Raw genomic sequence first — 13,446 nt, 5'->3', positions numbered from 1 at the left:
AGAAAGGGGACTTGCATTTTAAATTTTTTTTGTGTCCTTTGACAGCAAATGAAACAGCAGAAAAAAGCAAAAATTTTTAGTTTTATAGTAATTAAAACGGCGCCGTTTGAGGGGGGTGACCTGCGCCTCTTTGCCCTAGTGGGCAATTTGCGCATTCAGTCCCTCCATCTAGCGCTGAGGTGCAATCTGACCTTTTTATTATTTTCAATTTTGGCCACATAATTTGGCGCCTATTCCAACCAAGTCTTGCACAAAATGATGCACATAAGGGACGAGGAATTTTCACAATCGGTCCCTTGATTTTGAGCACGTTTCATTTCAGTCATCGACAATCCTTTTTTTTTATTTACAATTTAGACCCCCGGATTTTGGTTTGATTTTAATTTCATCCTTTAGTTCATTTAATTAATTTATGTTTTTAAAAGAAAAGGGAGTTCCTCTATTATTTATTTTAAGTTATGTATATATATATATATATATATATATATATATATATATTTACCTAATGTCTTTCTTATTATTTGTATTATTTGATTTAAGTCATTATATATACACATACATATTTTTTATTAATTTATATACATATACATACTTATGTATATTTCTTATTATATCATATAATTTATATATATATACATATTCTTTATTTATTAAATATATTTTTATATTTCATATTTTCTACATACATATGTATACTTATATATTAACATATTTTAATTCATATACCGATACATGTATGTACATACTTACATTATTTTATTTTTATAATATACATATTTATATCTTTTTGTCTTTATATAATATATATACACACATGCGTATTTTATTTATATATATGTAATTATGTTTTCATATTTTATAATTCTTATACATATACATATATATATACGTATAGACATACATATTTTCATTATATATATATATATATATATATACCTACATAGTTTTTGTATTTTAAATTTTTAAAATTCATACATACATTTTAAAATTTTTATAATTTTATTCATTTCTTTATTATCACTATTGTTTTACTTTATGTTTATTTATTTATTTATGTGTCCATTATTATTTCAAAAATGTTTTAGTTTTTATTTTGCTTATTTACTTGTTATTGTATATAATTGATTTGTTTTTATATATTTATTTTTGTTATTTTTGCTCGTATTATTTTTACTCGCATTATCATAATTGTTATTCCATCACATAAAATTTTTACCCAAATTCATAAAAAAGAGAAATTTTAAGAATAAAGGCAATATTCCGTATTTAGAAATTCGAGAAGTCGTGCCCTAACTTACTGGGTTTCGATTTTTCTCGCGTTAAATCTAAATAAGCGAATATCCTTTTAAAATTGAAATAAATGAGGTTTAAATAAAAAATAAAAGGCAAGCTTACTCTCAAAAATACGAGGTGTCGTGTCCTAACTTACTGGATGTGACATCTTGTTACTTCGAGATAAGGGGGCATTTTTCATTTTGATTTATTCGAGTAATTTTAAAAGAACACAATATAAAGAGGGATCGTATTTTTAAATTTTTTTCGAGTTTTTAATTTTTGACACTAAGGCATTAAGTAATCAACTAGGTACCAGTTTTGGGCGTTACGAGGGTGCTAATCCTTCCTCGTACGTAACCGACTCTCGAACCTATTTCTTTGATTTTCGCAGACCAAATGCATTGTTTTAATAAATCTAAATCGTTTATTAAAAATAACCATTTTACGAGGTGACTCGATCACACCTCATCAAAAAAAAAAGATTGGTGGCGACTCTTGTTTTCGTTTTTATTTTCAAAATCCAAGTCGACCCAATTTTATCAAAAAAATAGTTTCAACAGCTTGGCGACTCCACTGGGGATGTAAACACGAGAGTCAAGCCATGAGTTGATTACTTTTTGTCTTTTTATCGAAAATTGAAAATTTGGTTTAAATTTATGATTCTTTCGTTGCATTTTCATTCGTCTTTGTTACAATCTTCATCATTGTGGTTTTATAATTGTAATGTTGGTTTAAGTTTGATGTATTTTTGCACATAGCATTGCATGATCGTTCGATCTTTCCCTTTTAAGTGGGAGTGAGAAGCTACTCCTTCGTGAGGTTTTCACCTCCGTGCAGGATAGCGGACCGCTTTCGGGATACATCCGTACTTATGTCTTCGTGAGGTTTTCATCTCTGTGCAGCCATAGGGAAATGTATTCCCCTGAATTGAACTCTATCCGTATGAGCCTATAATGGGTGAGGATCGAGGAATCTGCTGGTTCGGGTACCTTTGATTTAGAGCCAAACTACACATAGTGAACCTAAGAGCCTACCCTAGGTAGAACCACTTCAAACCCTTAGTGGTCACCCAAGTAGGTGTTCTATTTATTCTTGCTTGCTTTTGCTTTGTACTAACCTGTTTTCTTTTGTTTTGATTATGATTGCATTACATTTTGATCATTAAAAAGAGGTGTTGATTCACGTTCAGTTGCTAAATAGAGAGCTTATCATAAGAAAATGGGTTTATTGATAAAGTGGATGACGATACGGTTGTCCAAATATGGTCCAAGAAAACGTGGTAAGAGAATGATGATAGTTTAATGGAGGACTACACGACTATTGCTCCGTTGTCTGAGGATTCAAAATGACAAAGATTATTCAAGAGCCGCTGAAATTTTTTAAAGAGAAACCAACGAACATCACGAGGATGAGTGAGTAACGAGTCGCGGCCCGGATGAAGCAAAAAATAGATAGTTGAGATGTCCCTTTTGAAGAGTTCGGGAGATTTATCTTAACGCTCGAATGAAGAAGAGGATCGAATGTCCTCGCCTATGATGGCAAAGCCGTATATATATCCGCTTTATGTAAAAAGATTTATTTTTTAGTCAAGTTGTTCTAATAGAATTGAACCAAGAATCAACGTCTCTTTTTGCATTCATTCATGCATTTGCATTACATTGCATATATGCATTAGATTTTCACAAAGTGACCCTAATTAGGTAAAATTATTTCAGTTACCCTGGAAACCAACAAGAATCCGCCAATCAAATATCACTACGGTACTCGTCGCAAAACAAAAGCAATGGATCAGAGGTTGGAAAGATTGGAACAAGATGCAGGAACGACTGGATAAAATCCAGCAAGACATGCAAGAATCCCAGAACACTATGATGAACCAATTAAAGCAGTTATTGGCTGGAAGGAATGATAAAGGAAAAAGCCCGGTAGTTGATGCTGGGGAGGATCACGGTGACCCTACTTATCCTCCAAGTTTCGCCCCAACTAACATCCAAGCACAACCAGATGTGTACCCATAGAGGGTACCTGTTACCATTAGACCTCAATATCTGGTTGGTGCCTCAGTACCAATACATTTTCAAACGGGCTTGGGTTCTAAACCCGGGGATAACCCCACCAATCCTGTGGTCTCGGATCTCGATGACGTGGCAAAAATAGAAAAGACAAGAATGGACCTGCCAAAACAACTTAAGGACCGATGTAGATGGCTAGAGGAAAAATTTAGAGCCATGGAGAACACCGACTACCATTATGAAGTTGACGCCAAGGATTTGAGTTTAGTTCTTGATTTAGTGCTCTCGCCTAAGTTTAAGATGCCGGAGTTTGAAAGGTATAACGGGACTAGTTGTCCTGAAGCTCATATAACTATGTTCTGTCGAAGGATGACAGGATACGTCAATAACGATCAACTGTTAATCCACTGCTTCCAGGATAGTTTGATCGGGTCTGCAGACAAGTGGTACAACCAACTGAGTCATGCTAAAGTTAGTTCATGGAGAGACTTGGCGCAAGCTTTTATGAAGCAATACAGTCATGTAACAGACATGACACCCGATAGAATCATGTTATAGAACATGGAGAAGAAACAAAACGAGAGCTTCAGGCAGTACGCCCAACGATGGAGGGAGGTGGCAACGCAAGTCCAGCCACCTCTTCTAGAGAAAGAAACCACAATGCTTTTCATCAACACTCTGAAAGCCCCATTCATTAACCACATGTTTGGAAGTGCTACTATGAGCTTCTCAGATATGGTAATGTCTGGCGAGATGATTGAAAATGCCATAAGAAGTGGAAAGATAGATGCGGGGGAAGGTGCCAAAAGATCAACCCTAAAGCACAAAGAAAATGAAGTGAGCAGCCTGAGCTTGTATAATAAAGGGTGTTCAAAATCAGCCACTGTAGGCCAGCCAAGGACGGTAGCAGCTAGCTATCAAGGCCCCTCAAAGTAAGAATCTAACTCGAGGCCAAACACAGAAAGACTCCAGCTCACACCTATCCCGGTGACGCATAAAGAGTTATATCAGAAACTGTTTGATGCGTATGTAGAAGCTCTGTTCTACTCAAAACCCATGCAACCTCTATACCCCAAATGGTATGATACGAATGTCAAATGCGAGTATCACGCAGGAACTACGAGGCACTCGATTAAAAACTGCACTACATTTAAAAAGTTAGTTGAACGGTTCATTAATATGGGCATCGTGAAGTTTGACGATCCATCGGGACCTAACGTGGCAGGAAATCCATTACCTAGTCATCCAGACGCAGGAGTAAACGCGATAGCTGAGAGTGGAGGAAAGAGAACTAAAACCAATGTTGCAGAAGTAAAAACCCCACTGAAATGAGTTTTGAAACAAATGATGGACATGGGATTAACCATTCAGAATTTGAAGAAGAGACCAAAAGGGATAAGGAGTTACTGCGAGTTCCACACTAAAGAAGGCCATGAAGTCTAGGAGTGCACTGAATTCAAAGCCTTGGGGCAAAGTTTAATGGATAATAAAGAGTTAGAATTCTTTGAAGAAGTCAAAGGCCCAGAAGAAATGTTGGAAAATTGAATGTTAACGCCGTATCCGAATAAGGAGCTGGGGAAGATAATTTACGAGGCATCTGCCTTTAGCACTCGTGAGTGTTTTGAACAATGGGACTGTGGAAGAGATCCCTGTATTTTTAGATCTAATTCAGAGTAATGTTCTAAACACGCTTATTGCTCTAAGCCTAGGAGCGAAAAGAATCCTTTTGTGAGATAGGCTTATGTTTAATATCTTTATTTCAATAAAATGCATCTTTGTTTCTCACTTCGAGCAAATATTCTTTCATTGTTTCCATTTCATTCATAATCATACTATACAGATAAGTATTCTTAGATTCTTTTATTCTTTGGATCTGGCTTCGTCCCTATAATAGGTCTTCAGATATCAATGATATGAGCGACATTGCTATAGACTCAAAATCTTCTTTTGAGCAAGATATGTGTCCAAGATGAGTCTCAAGACTTTGAAGATAATTGAGACTGTAGTATATCCCCTAATTTGTTAATAATGGTAGAACAAAATCCTACCTTACAAAGAATCAATGGAAGTCATGGCCTTTCTCTATGTGGGGCATGGATGTCATTAGGCCGACCTTGCCAAAAGCTTCTGGCAGTTATCGATTCATCTTTGTGGTCGTCGATTACTTCATAAAGTGGGTAGAGGTTGTTTCATATGCCAATATCACAAAGCTGACAATCAGCAAATTTCTTGAAGAATAATATGTCAATATGGAATGCCAAAAAAGATCATATTAGACAATGCATTGAATTTGAACAACCGCATGACATCAGAAGTTTGCAGTCTGTTCAAGATTAACACCATGTCGCCCCAAAATGAACAGTTCAGTGGAGGCAAAAAAAACCAAAAACACAAAAAAAGAGCAAAAGAGACAAAAAAACAAAAAACCTCTACTGGGGCACCTCATTTCTCATTGGTATATGGAATAGAGGCAGTCTTACCCATCGAAGGTGATATTTCTTCCCTTCGAGTCTTGTCAGAGTTGAAGTTGGATGAAGCAGAATGGACCCAAGCCCGATATAATCAGTTAAATTTGATCGAAGAGTAAGGGTTGAAAACTATCCGTCATGGTCAGATATACCAAAAGCGAATGATACGAGTTCACCAAAAAAGATTTGCTCCAGAGAATTCCATGAGGGGGACCTGATATTGAAGAAGATAATTCCCATACAAAAGGACTTCAAAAGAAAGTGGATGCCAAACTAGAAATGACCTTATGTCGAAGACCTTATATGAAGAATCGTCGATATTAACCAGGATGGATGGCAAGAACTTGCCTAATCTTGAGATTTCTGATTCAAGAAATAAATACTTCACTTGAAAAAAAAAGAAACGAAAAAAAAAAAAAGAAAAATGAAAAAGAAAAAGGAGAGGCCAAGGTGAAAACCCGCAAAGGGCACCTTGAAACTAAAGGGGTTTTGAATTGAAAACCCAGAAATGGGCAATTCAAATATTTTGGTCAAAGGTGGGGCATGCAGTAGTCCTGTTCTCTCTGAATTAATAAGAAATAGATGCTACATCTTGGGGCATCAACAAAGTCTTCTAGGACTTCTAAACACATATCAGGTTCAAAAGGGTCCTCAAGAAGTTTGGGGCAGAGAAGCTCATGCTACGATATCTGAGGCACCTATTTCCATTTTATTCATTTTTTGTATTTTTAACAAAATACACCATCTTGATTAATTTATTCTCATTTTGTGTTTTAGCAAAAATTGATATCTTGATTGATTCATTCATTTCGAGCTTTGTTCCCAACAAAATTTCATATTGTCCATTTTGATGATCTTTTTCAAGCATTTTTCATTGAAATAACGATTACTGGACTGACAATATTCAAGAAAAAGAAGTTTTACATATTACTCTGAAAGCTTCTAAATAGTACGAGGACGTGAAACAGGACTATTGTTTAGAACTGACCAAACCTGAGGGTTGAAAACATTTGAGAAAGGATAGTCTAAATTGAGACTATTTCTTTGAATCTTCTGTCAAAGATACTTGCTAAACGAGAAAACATCAGTGATAGAACTGTTATGAACAACGAGGAACGACAACCCAAGCATTAAAAAGGGATCATTCTCATGACATTCTGCATTCATGCAAATATCATTCACACACATCTAGTTAGGAAATTTTGATTCATTCTGATCATAATATCCTAAACATTAGGCATAAATAGGTTCATAAAATGGACTTTACATGTCATGTTCCCCAGAGAGCAGATCAATAGAGTTATTCATACCTCTGAGATTGCAATTAAAAAGATTGAAGCCGCAACAGTGAATCTTACTTCCCTAGCGATGCAGTGGGGCAGATTAAAACTACAACGGCGAATCTTGCTTCCCCGACATTGCAGTTAAAAAGATTGAAGCCGCAACGGTGAATCTTACTTCCCTGGCGATGTAGTGGATCAGATTGAAGCTACAACGGCGAATCTTGTTCCCCAACATTGCAATTAAAAAGATTGAAGCCGCAACGGCGAATCTTACTTCCCTGGCGATGTAGTGGATCAGATTAAAGCTACAACGGCGAATCTTGTTCCCCAACATTGCAATTAAAAAGATTGAAGCCACAACGGCGAATCTTACTTCCTTGGCGATGCAGTGAAGCAGATTAAAGCTACGACGGTGAATCTTGCTTCCCCGACATTGCAATTAAAAAGCTTGAAGCTTCAACGGCGAATCTTACTTTCCTGGCGGTGCAGTGGAGCAGATTAAAGCTACGACGGTGAATCTTGCTTCCCCGACATCACAATTAAAAGATTAAAGTCGCAACGGTGAATCTTACTTTTCTGGCAATGCAGTGGATCATCTTAAAGCTACGACGACGAATTTTGCTTCCCCGACATTGCAATTAAAAAGATTGAATCACAAGGGCGAATCTTACTTTCCTGGCAATGCAGTGGATCAAATTGAAGCTACAACGGCAAATCTTGTTCCCCGATATTGCAATTAAAAAGATTGAAGCCGCAACGATGAATCTTACTTCCCTGGCAATGCAGTGGGGCAGATTAAAGCTACAACGGCGAATCTTGCTTCCCCGACATTGCAATTAAAAAGATTGAAGCCGCAACGGTGAATCTTACTTCCCTAGTGATGCAGTGGATCAGATTGAAGCTACAACGGTGAATCTTGTTCCCGAACATTGCAATTAAAAAGATTGAAGCTGCAACGACGAATCTTACTTTTCTGGCGGTGCGTGGAGCAGATTAAAGCTACGACGGCGAATCTTGCTTCCCCGACATTGCAATGAAAAAATTGAAGCCGCAATAGCGAATCTTACTTCTCTGGTAGTGTAGTAGAACAGATTGAAGCTACAACAGCGAATCTTATTCCCCGACATTGCAGTTAATTAGACTGAAGATAACAGATCTTGTCTTCCTGTATTGGCAGTGAAGTAGATTGAAGATAGCAAGTCTTGTCTTCCTGTATTGGCAGCAAAGTAGATTGAAGATAGCAAGTCTTGTCTTCCTGTATTGGCAGCGAAGTAGACTGAAGATAGCAAGTCTTGTCTTCCTGTATTGGCAGCGAAGTAGATCGAAGATAGCAGGTCTTATCTCCCTAAGCAGTAGTAGAGCAGACAAAAAAAATCAATCTTATCTCCCTGAAGTTGTAGTGGAGCTGATTAGAACCACAGATCTTATCTCCCTAAGCAGTAGTAGAGCAGATCGCATCAAGTCTTATCTCCCTAAGCAGTAGTGGAGTGGAATAAAACCACAGATCTTATCTCCCTAAGCAGTAGTAGAGCAGATCGCATCAAGTCTTACTTCCCTGAGCAGTAGTGGAGCAGACAGAAAAAAATCAATCCTATCTCCCTGAAGTTGTAGTGGAGCGGATTAAAACCACAGGTCGCATCCAGTCTTATCTCCCTAAGCAGTAGTGGAGCAGACTAAAACCAAATCTCATTCTCATGGAGTTGCAGCATAGTGGATTAAAGCCACAAGCACATCTCTTTTTGAAGTTGCAGTGGAGTGGGTCGAAGCAACAAGGCACAGTGGATTGGAAAGAGGCTACTTGAAGAAGAGAAGCACCCAAAAAAGTCAAGCCTCGGCGAGACCAGGCAAATTTGGTCCTTCTTAGTCTTTACTCTGTTCTCCTTACACGAAAACGAGCAAAGAGGGGCAACTGTAGAAACCCAAATTCGCTGGCCCAGTAAAAATAAAAACAATGGCCCAAATTACACTTAACAGGCCCAAAAATAAAAAAAACCCTAGCCCAGGAAACTAAAAATTTTCAGCCAAACCCTAAGTCCCCTAGCGCCGCAAGCTTCCATGCGTGGCCTCCTCGTCTACCACACCTCCAACACACGCCTCTGCAACTGTGTCTGACACCTCGGCCACCTCTACCACTGCTACCTGCAAGGAAAGGTGAACACGCAACAACCAAGAAGCCAAGCACAAGCAGACAACAGAAACAAACAAAAATAGTAGAATAGAGAGTTGTTCAAATCGGCTATAAAGGCCTAGATCAGATCCTTGTATTTTTTTACGCACATAAGTCAATCAAAACTCAGAAACCGAATTCCAAAGGTTGATTTTAGACTATTCTCTCCATTTTTCTTTTGATATTTTTTCTATTTATTTATTTTTTCTCTTTTTTCTTTTTTTTTTCTTTCAAATCCATTTTAAAATAATTAACAAAAGGGATAAAATAGGGGAAAAGGGAATCAAATCACCTGAATCGGCCCCCTGAGTCCGTCGTCGTCATCGACCCTTCGCCGTCACCGGATGCGGGTATAGGAAGGGGCCAAAGCTTTTCTTCTTCCTCTCGTTTCCCTGTTCCATGGCCCCGATCTCAGAATGCGCTTCAACGCGAGGCTTGAAGGCACCCTTGCATGGCTCCGGCCATCGGGCAGGGGAGGCGTGACGGCGGTGGGGTTCCAAGGCTAGACCTGGAACCCTAGCAGAGAAAGGGGACTTGCATTTTATTTTTATTTTTTTTGTTCTTTGACAGCAAATGAAACAGCAGAAAAAAGCAAAAATTTTTAGTTTTATAGTAATTAAAACGGCATCATTTGAGGGGGTGACCTGCGCCTCTTTGCCCTAATGGGTAATTTGCGCATTCGATCCCTCCATCTGGCGCTGAGGTGCAATCAGACCTTTTTATTATTTTTGATTTTGGCCACATAATTTGGCGCCTATTCCAACCTAGTCTTGCGCAAAACGATGCGCATAAGGGACGGGGAATTTTCACAATCGGTCCCTTGATTTTGAGCACGTTTCATTTCAGTCATCGGTAATCCTTTTTTATTTATTTACAGTTTGGAGCCCCGAATTTTGGTTTGATTTTAATTTCATCCTCTAGTTCATTTAATTAATTTATATTTTTTAAAAGAAAAGGGAGTTCCTCTATTATTTATTTTAAGTTATGTATATATATATATATATATATATATTATTTACCTAATATCTTTCTTATTATTTGTATTATTTGATTTAAGTCATTATATATACACATACATATTTTTTATTAATTTATATACATATACATACTTATGTATATTTCTTATTATATCATATAATTTATATATATGTACATAGTCTTTATTTATTAAATATATTTTTATATTTCATATTTTCTACATACATATATATACTTATATATTTACATATTTTAATTCATATACCTATACATGTATGTACATACTTACATTATTTTATTTTTATAATATACATATTTATATCTTTTTGTCTTTATATAATATATATACACACATGCGTATTTTATTTATATATATATGTAATTATGTTTTCATATTTTATAATTCTTATACGTATACATATATATATATACACGTATAGACATACATATTTTCATTATATATATATACCTACATAGCTTTTTGTATTTTAAATTTTTAAAATTCATACATACATTTTAAAATTTTATAATTTTATTCATTTCTTTATTATCATTATTGTTTTACTTTATGTTTATTTATTTATTTATGTGTCCATTATTGTTTTAAAAATGTTTTAGTTTTTATTTTGTTTATTTACTTGTTATTGTATATAATTGATTTGTTTTTATATATTTATTTTTGTTATTTTTGCTCGTATTATTTTTACTCGCATTATCATAATTGTTATTCCGTCACATATAATTTTATCCAAATTCATAAAAGAGAGAAATTTTAAGAATAAAGCACTACACCAGAATAGGCTTTTAGCGGCACTTTTTGCGGCGTTTGGAACAAAAGCGCCACAAAAAATAGAGCATTAGCGGCGATTTAGCCAAAGCGCTAAAGGTAGAGCATCAATGGCGTTTATCTGAGCGCCGCTAAAAATAGGAATTAACGTTTTATATAAAGTGCCACAAAAAACCTAAGACGAACGGCGTCGTTTTTTGCGATTTTTTAAACATTTAGCGGCGTTTTTGTCTAAGCGCCGCTAATGCTCGGGTCTATAGCGGCGTTTTTGTCTAAGCGTCGCTAATGCTCCGAGTCTTTAGCGGCGCTTTCGTCTAAGCGCCGCTAATGCTCCGAGTCTTTAGCGGCGTTTTCGTCTAAGCGCCGCTAATGCTCTGGGTCTATAGCGGCGTTTTCGCCTATGCGCCACTAATGCTCGGGTCTTTAGCGGCGTTTTTATATATGCGCCGCTAATTCTCCTGTATTCAGCGGCGTTTTTGCCGAAGCGCCGCTAATAGTAACAAAAATCTTATAAGTTGAAATAATTAATATTTTGTTCTATTTATTATATATATATAGTGGGACAATTTACATTTAAATTATAATTAACAAATAATATTGATTAATAAAAAAAGTTTTTATTAAAGAGAAGTCGTATATATGTAACAGCTAACTATTTATAACAGTTGATTTAAACTACTTTACGAGAGAAAATATATTAAATTATGAATAAAATAAAATATAGTAAAACTTAAATTGTTGTATTAATGTAAAGAGTAAATTAAAATAGAATTAACTTTTATAAGAGTAATAAATTAATTTTGGTAGTACGTATATATTGTTCGACTAATTTATATATATTTTAACAACAATTATTGACTATATTTAATTTAATTATGATTATATATATATATATTAAAGATTTAGGGAATTTTTTTTATGGACGGTATTTTAATGAGTACGGGGTATAGATTTAAGGTAATTGGGGATTTAAGGTTAATTTAGGGGTTAGAGATTTTGGGGTTTGAGATTTAGGGTTAATTTCAACGGTCATGTGTTAGGGTTTAATTAATTAGATTTGTTTTTTATTATTTTTTATGGTGATCAATATATACGTTCTTATATATTTGTAAAATAGATATTCAAGAATAAATTTAATATATTGAATATTATAATAGGTAGATCATGATCACTTTATGCATGTCGATTAATCGATAATTATCAATATGTCTACAATTTTGTGAAAACGTCACCGTTTGTTTGTGGAATTGAAAAATTTAAGGTTTAGGTGTTAGGGGGATTTAGGGTTTAAGGGTTATGCTTTAGGGGTTAGGGGATTTAGGGGTAAGGGGCTAGGGGGTTATGGATTTGAGCCGGGTTTAGGGTTTCAACGGTTATGTTAGAGTTTAAGTTATTAGATTAATTTAGTTTTATCAAATATGTTCTTATATATATATTTCTAAAATATATAATATATAATAAATTTAATATATTGAAATTATGAGTATATAGTTTAAATTTATTTATTTATCAATAAAATTAAATATTATAAATTTCAAACTTTATACAAAAAATAAATATTATAAAGGTAATATTACAAATTATTAAAAGTCTTTATTACTATTAATTATTTTTAATCAATTATAACTATTTTATATATGATTATTAAAGATTTAGGATTATTTCGATGGTCGTGCTATTTTAAGGATTAGGGGTATATATGGATTTAAGGTTTGGGATATAGGGTTAGGGTTTAAGTTTTACGAGTTACGGGCTAAGGGTTAGTGGTTTAGAATTTATGGTTTAGGGTTTCAGGGGTTGGATAAGGATTTTAATTAGGTTAGTTTAGATTAATTTCTTTAAATAATGTTTTAAAAAATCAAATTAAAGTACCAATTGATATCAATTATATTAATGTTTTTGTCATTTAAATATTATTTTAAATAGAATTAAGTTTAATAAGTTAAAAAATAGTTTGAAATATGCATTAAAGCTTTATTAAACGGCGCCGTTTCAGATTATAACTTCAATTTGTAGTGGCGTTTTTGGAAACGCCAAAATATATAAGAAATAGTGGCGTTTTCCTAACAAACGCCGAATGGTGTCTTAAAATTTTGGCAAAACGACGCTGTTTACATTCGCGTGTTTTACTTATCAATTTACGTAAGGCGAACACAAGCGAAATGAATCGGAGAGGAGAAAACGAAAGCTATAATATCGAAGAGAAAATACAAAGGAAAAAGGGAGAGGAGAACTCATAAACGGGTGAAACGAAGCAGCAGTTGAGCCAATCTTGACAGGATACCATCAAAGTTATGGAATTTGTGGTGAAAAGGTAAGCTTTTGTCTTTTAAATCGTTGTATCTTGATTTAGGGTTTGGGTTAAGTGTAATTTGGGAAACGGGGTTTAAATAATAAATTCAATCACCAACCTTTGGCTTTGTTTGTTTGGGAATTCGGGAATTTGGCGTTTTTTCGTGTCAAGGGTTTGGGAATT

This window comes from Gossypium raimondii, chromosome 10 (genome assembly GCF_025698545.1).
Source record: "Gossypium raimondii isolate GPD5lz chromosome 10, ASM2569854v1, whole genome shotgun sequence".
Lineage (NCBI taxonomy): Eukaryota > Viridiplantae > Streptophyta > Magnoliopsida > Malvales > Malvaceae > Gossypium > Gossypium raimondii.
This window is presented reverse-complemented; position numbering follows the sequence as displayed.